Source organism: Anas platyrhynchos, chromosome 20 (genome assembly GCF_047663525.1).
Source record: "Anas platyrhynchos isolate ZD024472 breed Pekin duck chromosome 20, IASCAAS_PekinDuck_T2T, whole genome shotgun sequence".
Lineage (NCBI taxonomy): Eukaryota > Metazoa > Chordata > Aves > Anseriformes > Anatidae > Anas > Anas platyrhynchos.
The window spans coordinates 7,573,002-7,588,615 of NC_092606.1; the positions used below are offsets into that span (position 1 = coordinate 7,573,002).

A 15,614-nucleotide genomic window follows, 5' to 3' on the forward strand; every position below is an offset into this window, starting at 1 on the left:
ATCCAAAATAGTGAGCTTGATTTTGAAAAGGCTGCCATATATCACCCCTTGTGTGACCTTGGCTGAGTCATGACTGGACCCACGAGTCTTCCTCTCTAGTTCTCTGCTCTAGGTAGACGGCTACACTGCTTCCCCTGAGACCCGGAGAGGCAGAAATAGGAAATGAAATGGAGAACAGGGAGGAAATTCCATCTCCCAACACAAAAAAATTAAGAGGCAGTCACAGAATTCTCCTGGTAAGAGGTAAAGAAATACGTATGCAAGAGTGAAGGCTAGAGACACAGAAATATCTTGTTAAATTTTTACAGTTTAACCACTGAACAAGCTACTTTCTCTCCATAATTTATACCTGAATTGTGTGTCTAGACATGACATCATTTTAAGGTATGCCTTGTGTTCTGTGGTAAGTTTACAATAACCAGAACTTATAATTGCCGTGGTTCAGGTCAGCAAAAGAGGAAAAAATATCCAAAGCCCCTTCTAAGCAGCTGTTCCTGGTAATCATTTTAGTCTGTTGTTTTCTGTCAAGAAGACAAGGCCTATCAAATGCTAAAAGCCAACGTTAAACCAACTCCCCTTCCTAAAAGTGACGAATACCATAGATAATCTTCAATTCTCAGGCAGCTTTATTTGGTATGGTTCGTATTAAAAGAGCGAAGGACAGCCAGATAAGCAAGGGCAATATAAACATCTACTGCCTGCCTAGGGAGATGGATGGCTCCAGGCACACCAGACCCTGCTGTATGCCCACAGGATAAACCAGTCATTTCAACGCAGGGAAATAAGCCGGGGGGTCTCAGGTGGGATAACGACAAATACCGGCGCAATCTCACTACTGAGACACAAATCCTGAGGCTACGAGGGCTGGAACCACAGCACAGCTTACACGTATCAGCAGCGAGCCCCGCGGTGATAAGGGCTGCTGGCCAAGGGACTCGAGTCACATGAGGAGCTGCAATCACTGCCCTGGAGAGAGTGGCCTGAAGCGTCCTATATTGCATCAGTAAAGTGGAATTTAAACAGTAGAATGCAGGGAGAACAGCCTAACCTGAATGCTAATTGTCATTTTGGTCCTGGTTTATTTTTTAAACTGTCATAGTAAGCACAGACATGCTAGGTGTCAGAGCCTTCCAAGGAGGGGCAGGAGCTAGAATCAAAGCACTCAGGATGCTGTCACATCCAAGACAGCCCAAAGGTCCTAACGAGATGAGAAAAATGAAGCATCATGCACCTGTAGATCCGGGGTGTCCAATAAGTGGAACTCAGTCTAGAATATGCATCTCAAAACGTACAAGTATGTCACGTGATTTTTTGTTTGTTTTTGAAAGCACAAACATGAAGATTCGTAAGAGTGAAAGATGCATGAAGGTTACAACACACCATTCCTTTTCCTGTTATCTCAGTAAGACAAATTATAGCCCGGGAGGTATCAAAATAAGGTCAAAGATTTAGCTCTTCTAAGACCCACTCAGGAACAGGGAAACGCTTCAGCTAATAGCAAACAGGAGAGAGCTTGTGGTACTGCACTAATAGGACTAAATAAGAGGCTGATTACAGTACCCAGACTGAAGCTAGCTTCTACTCAGCTAGCTCGCGCAAATGCAGAGCTATCACATCCCTGCCTGGACCAATCTACGTGGATCTGATGCCAGGTCACACAAGAATCTGTGCCAGAGCAAGGCTTGTGGCTCCCAATGGTCCAGGCACCTTTTAAGTCATCTGCACAGCATGGACTCACACTTGGACCTACAAACCCCATACAGCATCACAACGTGGGGCACGTGCAGAGCAAGGAGCAGCCCACACTGTGCCACACTGCTTAGGGCCATGGCAAGAGCTGGAGAGCAAAGGAAAATATTGACAGGCACTGGTAACGGCTGCCCTGAGATACCTGATGCTCATGAGCAGTGCTGAAAAGGAGAAAGCAGCCATGGCTTTTCAGAGCTAGGTAAGTAGAGAACAGTGGTGAGAACACCATTGCTCACAGGATTCCAAGGGAGCAGGCACATCCCCGCCCAAATGGTGCAGCTGACCCATTAAATCCTTCTTGTCCCAACCTGAGTGTACATTAGGGTCTACAGGTGGCTTATAATGAAAATCTGAAGTCAGCAGGGCTGTTCTGGCTCCAGTTTTTGTTAAAGATGTTGAACATCAGCCCAGGTTTGGTCAATAGGTTACGCAGGTTTTCAAATCGTTTCAGCTTGCAGTGACCAAAGGCTGACTTAACTTTACCAGAGTGTATTCACGTTGACAGTTCCACAAGCTGCCATAAAAAGCCAGGTAAAGATCTGAGTTTCTGCTGATTTGAAATTTAAGGAATAAGCAAGGTACAAAAACACATGGATTGAAAGAGAGATACTCACTCACTCCAGGATCAGCACAACTCCTAGGCTGAAGGATTGATCATCTTCTTTTGATATACTTCAGGAGAGTGGTCTTCTTCCTCTTATCAGCTTTCAGCGAGTTAGAAGAGTGAAACTTACTTTAACTCTTTCTCTCATGCTTAAATCAACAAAGATCAAAGCTTACAGGCAGGCTTCTACCACAAATCATATTCTGCAACCAAGTTTCATATTCCAGAGTTGACACTATTCACATTTGTCCAGGTCTGGGAGACCAGTGCTGAATGTCAAGGGACACTCATTTTAGAAGAAAATCTGCCACTACTCATTAAGAGACATCTAAATCTTCATTCAGATTACCTTTTATGTGCATGAAGGATCTTGTTACTTACACAGTTCTGTAAAGACCATAGACTTTTAAGGTTATCTTCCTAATTACTACTTCCAGTAGGCATCCTGCTTCCCTAGGACAAGTACAGGGCAAGAATGATACCTATTTACACACACATCATACTATGTATGAACTATTCACATGGTAAGAAGAAGGGTTTATTTTCCTGTGTAGCTAATAAAAAGCTGCTGTCTTGCTGTATGAGTGCTATTAAAAAAAACAAGAATCTTGGTGCTTATGTTAGACAAACCAATATCCACCCTCTCCATCTCACCCAATCTAGATGCAGTAGACATAACTTATTTATGTTTCCACAAGGACTACCCAGCACACAGGGAAAGGACCACGTTCAAGGCATCTCTGTGAAACCACAGTGGGAGACGCACTTAGCAGATAACAGAACTGGAGCTTGCTGGCAAAGCCACTGTTTGCTTAATCACTTGAGGGTAAGTTTGAAAAGATCAAATAAGCCAAGTTTAGGACTAGCTTGTTCCCCCTATATAATGGGCTGTAATGTTTTACAGTGCAAAGCCCTGCAGCAATACAACTAGCTGCAGCGTTCGGAGCCATCGCTACACAAGCAGTGGGAGCCATATGGATTTAACGACTCTCACCACCAGTAAAGAGAAAACCAGAACCTTGGTTGTTTAAGCACGAACTTCCACTATTTAAGTTAAAAAACAACACTGGCTGACAACAGCAACAGGTTTGTATCTGTCACCCAAACTGGCCACTGGAGAAGTACTAATTAATCAAGATACTTCCCAATTTCCATCAGCATCTCACTGGTACCACAGCAGTTTCTAATGCTTGGGCTGTAGACACACTTCTTTTGCAGGAGAACAAGGCCTGCCACCTCTGACAGAAGCTCTGGCACTTGACCTAGGAACCCACATTTGGCACCATCACTGGCAGCAGGAAACAGCCCAGTTAAGATCCCACTGCCACAAGCAGGCTGGCTGGGATCAGCATTCCCCAAGGTTTGTAAAACGAAGGACTACCCAGTAATCAGCAAAGGCCCCTGCACTTTCTGTAGAGGATACCCATGAAGGACAGCTTGGGCATTACTACCACAGAAGTTTCCATTTACAAACAAAAAGCCACTGAATTTTAAATCCTCAGTTACTGGCTCTGTATTCTTCTTTTCTGCTTGTGTCTATATGAATACATTCCTCGTTACATTTACAGGAAAAGAAAAAAAAATCAGGAATTTCTTCAACCTTCCCTTGGTATCTCCACAACCAGGTAAAGACTAGGACCTCTTCGAGCCCCATATTTCTTCCAATCCTGCTGAGTTTCTCAGCATTGCTCTCCAGATGAATGCCAGTCAGTGCCGTGGGCAATCCCGCACCCTGCTCGTTACCGTAATGTTCTTCTGTCAGATCTGCCTTCGGTAGGGGCAGCAGCCACCCGTGGCACTGGGTGAACAACAAGTAAAAGTCACAAGCATAATTAATTTTTGCATTATTCATTTGATGGTACTAGCAACGAGAAAACCGCAAGTGTTATAAGAATTTTTCCTGTCAAGAACGAACACATGTAAGATGTGGTTGCATCTGTAGTATGACCCTGATGTTGCCTTTCCTATAGGCTGCACCCATTGCTACGCATCTTGAAACATCTGTGCCTTTCCAGTGACTGATTATCCAGAGACACGCAACAGTGCTCGGTATCTGTAAGAGGCCGGGGACTGAACCCTGACTTTATTACAGAAAAGAGCTGGAGCAAGCTGCTTGCCAAAAATCCAAACTGTAGCCAACAAGTCCCTCCAGGCTCACTTGGAAAGGTCTTGTAACCTCATTGCCGTATGCCTGCTGGGCTCAAAATGAAATGCAAACTTGCATGTTACTTGTGGATTTGGATGCATTATCCAAAGAGACAAATCAGGAGGCCGGGCAAGAAGCATGTTATTAAGAGTCCAGAAAAAAAAAAAGAAATTACCACAGTCTTTAATGAACTTCATCATATGGGATTTTTGCAATGCCATTCCTTAACGTCTTTCCTGCTCTGGTGTTGAGGAACCAAGTATGACCTTTCCAAATGGGGGTTTTACACATTCAAGCATTCTGATGAAGTCCTTTAAATGTTGTTTGAAAACTAGTTTTGGGGTATGTAGAAGCAGAGCTGATGTCTTCAGAAAGTTCACCAGCAAGCTCTACCCAGCCTTCACTTACTCTGGAGCTTTCATTTATTTAAGAACTGCAAAGTTTCAGCAAACACATACAAGTGCTCCTCGTACTGCAGTGACGACCAGGATGTCCAGCAATGCTACGCTCGTTAGGGAACTGATTAAATGTTTCCTACTGTTCGTAATCATGTGCATGCAGTCATTAGAACAAGTCTATGCCTACTTCTTGTCCAGTTTTTGGGGAGAAAAAAAAAAGACAAAAGTTAATATAATTGGTAGCCAGGAAGGGCTACTTCTAAGTAAGCTGATTTGTTCTGATGCTATTTTTAGTTTCATATGTAACAGGCACCTACCAACACCTCTAGCTGGTAATTAAAGCTACCCAGTTATTTAACAGCATGGCACCTTCAAACATTAACTAGGAAGGGCATACTCCTTTCCTAACCAAATACTTTCCTTTACAAATGCAACAGGCCTCTTGCAGTATTTATAGTGCAACACCAATTAGGACCAACTTTCTAACTAATTGAGCGTTCACAAGGCTGGAGTTATTGTAAGCGCTGAAACCTGACCCCTCTGAGGAACGCTGACACGTGCAGATACCCCTGGTCCATAGCATACCTAACATTTTAAATGCTGTGTGTCAGGTGGCTTCATGGATGCCTTAGTTGTAAGCATTACATGTAGTCAGAGTACTGGTAGCACCAGGCTCCAGCATGGCGTTTCTTCTCTTGAGTTGACAGCAGAGCTTTATTTCACCTTCTTCTACATCTGGGATCCTGCTGTCTTCCAAGTCTCCATCCATTCAGAATCTGTGAACTCATTATTCCTGCCTTTGTGACTGTCCTTGACTGAATCTCACTTTATGGATTTTTGCTCAACTCCACAGCTTATGATCAAGGTTTGACTGCGCATTTTAATCCTAGTCTACTGCATATTCCTGGTACTGCTCAGCCTGCAACACACAGAACTGATTAGAGGTTCTCTCCATTCCTCACACCAACTTTTAAATGAAATATCAAACCACACCGGACTGAGAACAGTCCCATTTGACACCTCCACCCAAACTGACACAGTCTGAACTGTTACCAATTACACTGCAGTTTCTTCTGAGTGAGCTGTGTATTTTGAAGTCGCTCCATCCAACACACATTCCCGTAGCTTCCCAGATGGAGCTGCACTAGCTTTGCTGCTTTTATGCTGCTAACTAGCTCACAGAGAGAAGACATTACCTCGGAATGACATGCAATGAGCAAGCTTTTGTCTCACACTTTTTAGTAGTAAATTGAAATTCAAGTCTACTAGAAATTATTCTTCAGATGGACATCTTTGGTTCCCCTTTCATTAACAAGGTCTTGAGGAAAGAGTACAGTCTGGGATTCAGCAACATGGGACGGTGATGCCTACCTCTTGTGCTTTCACTTCAAAGTCTTACAGAAAAGATGAAATCATGCAACCCCAAACTTTTCTGGCAAATTCATCTCTGTTCCTATTCCTGGGCTTGCAATCCCATTTCCAGCTGCAAGTCCCACTTCTGCAAGCGAATTTCCACTGTTCGTGAATTTTGTCATAAGGTGCTACGTGTGCAGCCTTTATGTGAGGTGACACCTGGTGAAACTTCTCACTCATCACACATACCACTGCAGATAAAACAAGATGCTCCAGGCTGCTGGAAGGAGCTGCAGGTCCTGGCTTCTGACTGGGTCTGCCTGCCTCCTTGTTCAGCCAGACCCCCAGTTCATTAACTTTTCCAACAAAAGGCCATCTTTCATTATGACTTTTGTGACTGGAGGAGACAAATACAAAATCTCCTGTGGCTGACATGTTACAGTTCTAGCTTGTAGGACTGGCAGAACAGAATCTTGATTTTTTCCCCTGAATCCCCACTGAATGACAGCAGTATATCCTCTCCGGCAATGTGTAGAGATGGATTTGTAAAAACATATTTCAAGGCACCAGACACCTATACATTGTAGCTTTTAATCATCACTGTTAGGTGATACCTAAAACTCCAAGCAAACCACTAGGTCAAAATGCTTCTCTCGCTGTCAGGTCTTACACCTCGGTAGTGCAGAACACCAGCTTAACACATGCCCAGAACCGCAGCAGGAAGGCAGAAATGCTGGGCAGGTCCATGGAGTTCAACCTCTTGGAGAGAGCACCAGATCGGATGCGTGCTGTCACACAAAACTTGCTGCAACGTCCCTGTTTAGAAGAGCTCTTAAAACTATAAGCTCTACTGCAGAAACACAGCACTTAGCCCCTCCATACATCCCTTTCAGAAGGTTATTCCTTCCCAATTACCACAGCACACTCACAAGTCTCCTGTACCAGGCCTGATGCAATCATCATGCTCTTGGATTAGGTTTCTAAGGCATACACACAATATATCCCTTTCTCTCAAGTTGCAGATAGTACAGCTTTGAGGATGGGGCAGAAAGTAATACCTGATTCATCTTCTGAGGACTCTCAGAAGAAAATAATTTTCAGCATGGTTCCCTTTGAAAAAGAGTGAATCTGGTAGACGACCAAATTGTGTTCAGGAGCTCCCGATGTCCTTTGAGAGCTACCCCCGGAAAAAGATATATTTTATTTATATCTGTCAATGAAACAACTGGCACAACTGAAACCAGAAGAGCAGAAGTGTCAGCTTCTCAAGGGACTACAATAGAGGTGGCCCACCAACGTAAAACATGTCCTAAACCAGAAACTTCTCCATGCCATTCGGTTCAAAGAGTTAAACAATCAGAGGCATGAAACAGTGCAAAAAAAAAAAAATTACTTTAAAAACTAGTTTCAAATATTTAACTTGCATTACAAAAAACATGGTGTTGCTTGCATAGCAAAGCATCCCAAAATAGCTGCAACAATTCAGGTCCCCTTTAAATGTTTTCTGCCTGAAGGTTTGTGTGGATGAGGCTAAACCTGCTCAGGTGCCACACTTGCACACACTCACCAGTATCTCGACGTTTTCAAACAACTGAGAACTGAAAATAGTTACCACAGAAAAGACACAAACGCTATTGTACTGATTGCTTTAATTCATTTAGTGAAAAACCTACTTTAAAAAAAAAAAAAAGAATCCCTAAGGTAGAAACAGCAAGATCCCCAAAGACCAGCTCCAGTCCAGCTTGCTACCAACTCCCTCTGTGCTACGGCCTTCTTAAGGCTTTCTGCTCTGTAGTGCAACACCTGTACCCTTCTGACCATTTACACGTGAGAACAGCTCGCACTGGCAACAGCTTTGTTTAAAGTTACTAGAAAACATGAAAAGAGTGCATTGGCCTTGAGAGGACACAGTGGATGATCTAATATGTCCCGTCCATCTGCCCTCTGTGGAATCCTGGCAACGAAGCCCCCTCTTGTCTCAAGGAATTTCCCTTACTCTCATGTCTTTAACCTCAGCAGCACGAGATACTCCTCCATCACTCACACAAAGTGACAGCTCAATATTAGAACAGCTTTGCACAGGAATCCAAAAACTCTGGTGCAAAACATGTTCTCATTTGTCCTGCAGTATTTGACAAGACAGAAGTAAGGGATGGCAGCACGACACTGAACACAGTCACACCTAGAGGTGAAGCTTACATACAGGGATAAAAGCCAGGAACATTCCCCTCATCTCCCCCTTAATCTCACATGCAGGATAACGAGGTAAGTTAGTTACTGGACTTGTAAGAAAAGAGATGGCACTCTGCATGTCAGGCGTTACTTGGCCCCTCAAGTATTCTCTTGGAAGAAATCCAACAAGTCCTTCCTCAAGGAGCCATCCCATTCAACACTCTGACAGCAGCATTAAGTCCACACATTTCATAACTATTCTCTTGAAAAGCAGTGGGGAGGGAGCTGTAATTTCTTAAGTGTTTAATTTTTGAGCGCAACACAAACCAGCTGGTTAAATGGGCAATGGTTGTGGAAAGTCACTGAAAGAAGACCCTGTTCTTTGTTGCCACCCCTTCCAACTGTAGGCACTTCATATTGACGGCCTAAGCCTCATTTCCCATTCCTGATAAAAACAAACAAGTTATTGCAGCAGCAAAGAAGCTCAGATACTGCTTCAGCGGGTGGTTTTAATTCTCCTTCATTGTTATCTACTTTTTACTTGAAAGGCATCAAAACAAACAGTGGACACCAATTAGGAACCATTCCTCTCTTTTAGCACTTCCATATGCAACGGGTAGCGTGGTGTGTGCTACAAAAACCGCTGCTGTAAACACACCCCACCCTTCCTCCACCACCTCGGACAGGAATTTCTGCAACCGAGAGAAACAGGGTGGAGATTTGGGGGGATAATGTTTTTATGATTTTTGTACTCACCACATTCACAGGACTGACAGCATTACATGTCACGGCCTCCTCTTTTCCAAAAGGAGGACAACGCTGGCAGCAACATCGTGAACTTCCCAGCACGCTCCACATCAGTCCAAAGTCTCCTTGTCCTGGACAGAAGCGATGGCTTAGCTAAGTCCTACGGCCTTCTGGCTTCTTCACCTGGCTCTGAACAATAGCAACCTGCTCTGTTTACACAAAAATGCTTCCTCAGGCTCATCCTTCCTCTATTAATGAGCCAATGACATCAACACATCCCACTGGAGGGGGATGGGAAGGAAGGCAAGTTGCAAGAAGTAGCAGCCATCAGAAGATGTCTCCAGATTTGGGTACTGGCAGTCAAAAGGACCCAGCCCTTACACAGAGCCCACCGCCTGCAGAAGCAGCAAATATGCCACATGGGACATCTCCCCAAGCTCTCAATGCCCTCGTTAGCACGCTCGTACCTTTTAAACCTCAGACTTCTCCAAAACAGCAGGAGCACGTTTTACACAACGCTTACGTTAGGATAACCTCTATGAACTGGTCTCCAAGGCAGATAGATCATCCTGAAATCTGCAGTTTATGAAGATGGAATATTTAAAAAGAAAATAGAAAAAAGGAACATCTACTGGATAAATTACTGTATCCTAAAACACATACGATTGAAGAAGGAAATTACAATGAAGACAGCACTATCCAGACCTTGCATGGACTCTCCAGAAATCAGGCCTCAAGTTTTATTCCTAAGTAATTCAAAAGCTTATCCAGGTATAAAAGTTACAATGGGTAACCGATCAACTAGAGATGTGTTTATGACTGCTTATACAAATCTAACAATATTTCTTAAAGGATTTTAAGTCCACTATCACTGAATCTTTGGTCACAAAAAACAAACGAAAAAACCATACAGGACCCAAAGTCTCCATGCTTCTGCTCTGCTGGCTGTTCAAATTGCTCCAGTCAGGAAGTCCTAAACTTTCTCCCACTGCACCCACCTGTCCCTAGAGAAGAAGCCTATTAGTCATACCTGCACCCACAGGCAAGCAGAAGTTGGTAAAGAAGCCCCACATGCTTGTCTCTTTTTAGACAAAAATTAGCAGAAACCTGCCAGCACAGTGAGAAAGGATCCAGGCAGGGAAGAGAGAGCCTCGCAGCCTGGTCCCGTACTAGCCCTATCCATGGTAGGGTTACGTTCACTCCCGAGTAGAAGTAATGAATAGGAAAGCATTAGGTATAAATAGATGTGTCTGTCATTTGTGAGTTAAGAAATACATAGTGCTAAGAGGAACAGAAAATATCTGTTATGTTTGAGAAAGCAAGCAAATAACTTATCAAACTAAAAAAAATAAAAAGATTCTTTCCACACCACAGTAATTTGATGGGAACTAAAAAATGGGACAACGCAACAGTACGGCATACAGCTTTTCTAATTATGTTAAAATAACATCTGTAGATATTTAGCACTCCAAATATTTTGACATTAGGTGCTGAATAAAATTCTCCCTGTTCAGATTAAAAAGGTCCAAAAAACATTAAACGACTCAGATGCTGGAATGCAGTGTCAATGTCTTTGGAAATCTGTCAGGGATTTTATTTTATTTTATTTTTGACTGTATATCGAAAGAGAAGATGAACATTTAGAAATTGTTTAAGTAGTCACACAGCACTGATGCCAGAAAGCTCTCTCAGCAGGCTGCATATTCTTCCAACTGTGACCACACACTCCAGGAACTCCTCAGAAAATTTGATCAAGGGTGACACATGTTCTGCCTGCAGCCAGAGGTTGCTGCATGGTCAGCAGGCATGGGAGTGGATCAGAATCGGGTGACACACTACACAGTCAGGAGACTTCTGGTGGCCCTTCTGCGTTATACTGAAGAGGAAACCAGGAACACAAGCATCTGGAGGTATATTATATGGAGGAGTAGGAAATATATGCTATTGAGGAAAATATTAGTAGATATTATCCAGCCCCAATGTATTGCAGGTACGCAAATACCATTCCTCAGAAAGCCACCTTGATGCATCAGCAATTCCATCAAGGATGATCAACGTGTTTTGATGCTTTTTTTCCACAAAGAAAAATCTTTGAAGATAAGTCTACAGAGTTAGTTACCACATTTTACTACCTACTTACCTCTTTATTAATTAGATGATTACTAGGAAGTGCAGGTTGTAGTCAGAACATTCACAGAGCAAACGTAGCTAACAAACATTAAACTTGAGATGAAAAGGTATTTCCAGAAGTAGGTTTACTACGAGGAAACACATTTTTCTCTCATATTGAGACCTTTCTTTCAGACACATTTCACTAACGGAATTAAAGCCATTCCCTAGCAGAGAAATACACACACATGCAAGAATATGTGCTAGATCCAGACTTGAAAGGAAGCAGCCTCAGTTTGCAATGCATTTGCAGCATTAACTGCCCTGTTAACCAGACAGCACTATGCTGATAACCTCTGGGAAGATTTCCCCATTTAAATAAAGTTTTCGCTTTATGGCAGCAATAGACAGACTCCATCGCTTCCAAATGGCGGTGGCTAGAACCAAGAGGGAGTAACAGGAAGGAACTGATGTACTGGAAAAGAGAAAACTCACAAGCTCAGCTCCTGAACAGAACTACTGTGATGGTCAGTGTTACTCCACAGTCACCATGTTGTGCTTTCACAGACTGACAGGTCTGTGTTTAACAATCCACAGGGAGCAAAGTAAGACCTGAGTAATGAGGTCCCACCAACGCCACACTCAACATTAAAATTAAAGACCTAAAAGTTTGAAAGCCCATGAAAGTGCTCTAAAAGCTTTAAGTCTCACAGTCTCTTCAAATTTTGTTATAACTGCGTTTGCTAGCCTAAGATTTTCCCAGCAGTTTTGTTCCACATTTCTCCTCCTGAATCCAAAAAACTTTCTGAAGAGGCAGCAGAAGGGTTTTGTGCTCTCTCATACCAAGAGGAAAGGTCCTATTTTCTTATGCTGCTTTGAAAACTGTAAGCCCATGGGAAATTAACAGGTTTGGAAAATATCAGGATAAGATACAAACAATAGTTTTAATTAAAAAGTAGATTAAGAAATCCAAGAACTGGAAGAGGTGTGGGAAGGAGTAAATTCTCAAATTAAAACATTACTTGAACAAGACTGCTCAAATTTCCTATCCTCCTTGTATTCCTATGGTGTTTTACCAAAAAAAAAAGAAAAATAAAACACCACATACTGAACCCACAACCAAAAAGAAACATCAAAACGAAAGCTTGGAGTCCTAATGGAATCACTTTAGAGGTGCCAAGGTTAGTCTGGAGCTGCTTCTTGCCCAAATAGCTAAGCTGTCTCCCATCAATCTACTTCTGGGGTAAATAGGATACTGGCTACTATCCCAAACTCAAGCAATGCAAACAATCAAGAAAGAAATCTATGCGATATTCATAAAGTAAAATAAGATATTGCCTAGCTGGAGAGCTCTAAGGCTTTGCTGAGCCCCTGAACTTCTTAGGGACACTTTTCCTCTCCCAAGAGATTACACTTGCCTTTGAACTTTCAGCCATATAGAAAAAAGGCTGAGTTGAAATGTCAGCATCATCTTGGATTCAAATCAATCAGCTTGATGCATGATTGCAATAGCTAAACCACTTCACCTCTGCACTGCCCTCGTCCATATGTTCTTTATATCAGCAGTCAGCAGACTGGGTGGCTCAGTGGATTCATTTCCTGTCCTAGGCTTGGGCTCCAGTTTAAACAAAACAAAACAAAAAAAAGGAAAACTGAAAAATAAAAATTAGCATCTACTGACAGTTAAATTCACCAGACTTGTTTGCATCAAGTCTTTCTCTGTCCAAGACAGTTGAAACAAACCCTTCAGTATGTCCTGGTACAGCTGATGAGTTAGTCAAAAATCTGTTCAACTAGCTGGTCACAGCTCTACAAAAACAGCAAAAGAACTAGAAACCTTTCAGATGTTGACATACCCTTGGGTGAGAAGGCGGCAGCAAAGGGACAGGGGGAGAGCCCTGAACAATGTTGGCTTTAAAAAGAAAGCAGATTACCAAGGTGGGGATGGCTGCTTCTAAATTAATAGCCCACTGAGAAGCAAAATCTCCACCCACTCTCAGGGCTGGGCTTCCTCCAGATGATGCTCTTCTTCAGCTCCAGTGCAAGAGTTAAATTCCCAAGATAATGTAAATCTAAACAACGTGCAACCTTCAGCATTAACATAGGTGCCTGCCAGCTGGTGACAGTTAAGTGGTTACTTTCTCAAGCTAAACTTATTAGCTAAGGGTCAGGACACTTTGTAGTGCTCGAATTGCTCTATTGGCATGCAGTCTGTTACCAGGGAAGGAGAGATTTCTTATTGTGGGTGTGTTACAGCAAACCAGTCACATCAGGAGTCTGCCATCATCTGGGGCTGGCCATCCCCACTGTACTGTCACGTTTGGAAATATCTGCACTACAGCGTTTGAGTGATTGCAAGTTCTTTGACTGTTTCCTTGCTTTGTCCTCCCACCACCTTATCTTCCTCCATAAAATGCTAAATGAAGTAAAACAAAGAAAAAGGGCAATGAAGGCCTCCTAAAAAGACAGCTAGTAAAAATAATCCATCTTCCAGATAGGCTACAGTGGCTCCCCCAAAGACACTGTTACAGAACAGGACAAAAAAGGATGAAGCATCAGCCCCGCTCCCTGGGGATTAAAGCAGCAGGCAATGGCTGGGATGCCTCAAGCTGCAAAAGGCACTGCCAGTCCACAGGGACCCCATAGCTGTGCCCACGCACATACAGCTCTCCAAACTACTCTGTGCTTGATCAGTCCATTATCTCCTGGCTTAAGCTGCCCTGTTCACAAAGATGCAACCTTTCTACTTCAGAGAGCACTGGAAAAGCAAACGTCTTCTTTCTGTCTCTGGAAATAGGCAGCATCTCGACGCAGAAGTGCAAAGCCATTGTGGTTGCCATTCTGTTGACAGTGGAGACAGTGGCTGTCAGAAAATCAGAGCATTTGCTACACAGCAAGAACACAAGTCAAAAATAATGAGGGCCCAATCTGCCTTTAATCGCATCTACCTCACAACAACTTCAAAAGCTCCAGCTGCACAAATGAAATATTGAGATGAAATCTAATTGATACCCAAAACGTGACAATATTTTGAGACTCTACCCCGCTAATTTGCTGCAGCTTCACGATTGCACTGTTCTTGTATTGTTTGTGTGGCTCTGGTTTTTGTCTGCTGTTTGCAGTAAGACCCACACTGATGTAAGCACCCTACCCTCTCACCATTCACAGTGGGAGAGAGTGCAGAAAGGAACGAGTACAAAACGCTTTGCAACAGGTTGCCAAATGTACCAACTAGTACTGCCAAAAGGCCCTAAAGAAGTCTTTTCATCCTCTTCTACTTACAGTTCCAGGTGACACTACCATTAAGGACTTGTATAAGGATCAAGTTAAGCACTTTGATTTTAAAACTGCTGCCTCTGGACATTCACTAGAATCAATATTGCTGCTAGAAAGTAAAGTGGCACAACTCTGCTCTACTAGAAAGGGCTCTTTTTTCTTTCTTTCAAGAGTATGGGACTGTCAGTAGCTCCAGATGTTTTATGGAGGGGAAAAAGTAAAAAATAAAAGCTAAAAAAGAGCTCCTACATGAAAGTGCGAGCTTGCTACTGGCTTTCTGCTCGCACTCCGCAGCCCGTATCTGAGCCCAAATGCACAGTTCCACCTTGAAAGCCGGCCGTGTAAAATTGTCACCTCGTTCCACAGCCCTGCTCCTGCGAGATCACTGCTGACTTTCTCAAACAAGCTTATGTTGGCTTTTTATTTCCACTGAACTCTGCTGAGACAGATCTGGCACAGCGGGAGGGAGCTGGATTCTCTCCTTTACACCGGCAGCACCACTGCGCTGTAATCGCTCACACCTGTCCAAACCCACAGGCAGGACTGGGCTGCACACACGGGCTTCTCGGGTCCCTGGTCAGGTCCTCAGGCAGGCTGAGCCCCAGCTACCTGGGGAATAACAATTCTGCCCCCATCTTGAGCATCCCTCTCCCCTGCCGCGACAGGTAAAAAGCCAAGCTGAACGCAGCGAGTTCTTTCCCAAGCTCACTTCTTTCAGCAGTGTGAAATGTTGAATTTCAGCTAAAACACAAAGCTCTCCCCTGCACCCTTCAATTTAGGGCAGCTCTGCCACACCTTAGACTTCTCTCGAGCTTCTGGGAAGCTATTGTTTCCTCAACAGCCTGAAGGGAGCTGCTGTCTGTAACCATCTTTGCAACTGTAACAAGACAACTTCCTACTTGGAGATCTGCCTGAATTGTGTGATGAGCACAATGAAAATAAGCTGTAGCTACAAGCTGCAGTCTTATGAGATGTTCTGTGCTCCCGGTGACCCCTCGCCAGCTAGCAGGGGCTGGCAGCAGGGACCTGATGCAAACGAGCAGAAAACCTCAAGCCTGTT

At 43.5% G+C, this 15,614-nt stretch overlaps 1 protein-coding gene across 11 annotated transcripts in view; it reads right to left on the reverse strand.

Moving 5' to 3' along the window:
• COL26A1 (collagen type XXVI alpha 1 chain) overlaps positions 1-15,614 on the reverse strand; it is a 187,794-nt gene that overhangs the window by 123,544 nt on the left and 48,636 nt on the right. The gene's annotated exons all lie outside the window — the stretch shown is intronic.